We start from the raw sequence: 513 nt of genomic DNA, 5'->3' as shown, positions 1-513 counted from the left end.
GGGGGGAGGGGGAGCCTGATTTCATGGTTTTAAAACGATGCCATGATCTGATCAGCCTCTGTTTACACAGCAGCAATCAGGCTCTTTTGTGGACGGTAAGAATGTATCCAAATTATTAGTCTTCTTTGATACTGTTCTTAAATGCATCCATTAAATTAGCACTGCCTGTGGTTTTATGGATGCTATTTGTGTTCCAATTTGTGTTTGGATTTCTCAGGGGAAAAAAAAAACAACAACAAAACCAAAAAAACCCCAGCAGCAGCAGACAGTTCTTTCTTTTATTTTATTTTATTGCATGAAATGTGTTCCGGTATGATTCACCGGGAGGATTAGTGGGAATCGTGGAGCCCTAATTAGCTAAAAAAAAATCAATTTATTGTATGTTTATTTAAGCATAACCAAAACCAGTCCTTCTGAAAGGATGGGCATCATATCTTGGGTGTGTTGCCTATTTTTGCTCAGTATTTACACTGACTGTTGCTTATTATGAATTATGTTGAGGCTTTAAAGATT

At 37.2% G+C, this 513-nt stretch overlaps 1 protein-coding gene across 1 annotated transcript in view; it reads left to right on the top strand.

Moving 5' to 3' along the window:
- The first annotated feature begins 18 nt into the window (after positions 1 to 18).
- The window catches only part of GPR85 (G protein-coupled receptor 85), a 2,627-nt gene continuing 2,132 nt past the window's right edge, over positions 19 to 513 (top strand). The window contains exon 1 of the mRNA XM_010131272.1: positions 19 to 95. The gene's annotated coding sequence lies outside the window, so the exon portion shown is untranslated. The remainder of the gene's footprint in view (positions 96 to 513) is intronic.

The sequence above is a fragment of the Buceros rhinoceros genome, unplaced genomic scaffold, assembly GCF_000710305.1.
Source record: "Buceros rhinoceros silvestris isolate BGI_N320 unplaced genomic scaffold, ASM71030v1 scaffold1300, whole genome shotgun sequence".
Taxonomy (NCBI): Eukaryota; Metazoa; Chordata; class Aves; order Bucerotiformes; family Bucerotidae; genus Buceros; species Buceros rhinoceros.
This window is presented reverse-complemented; position numbering and strand designations above follow the sequence as displayed.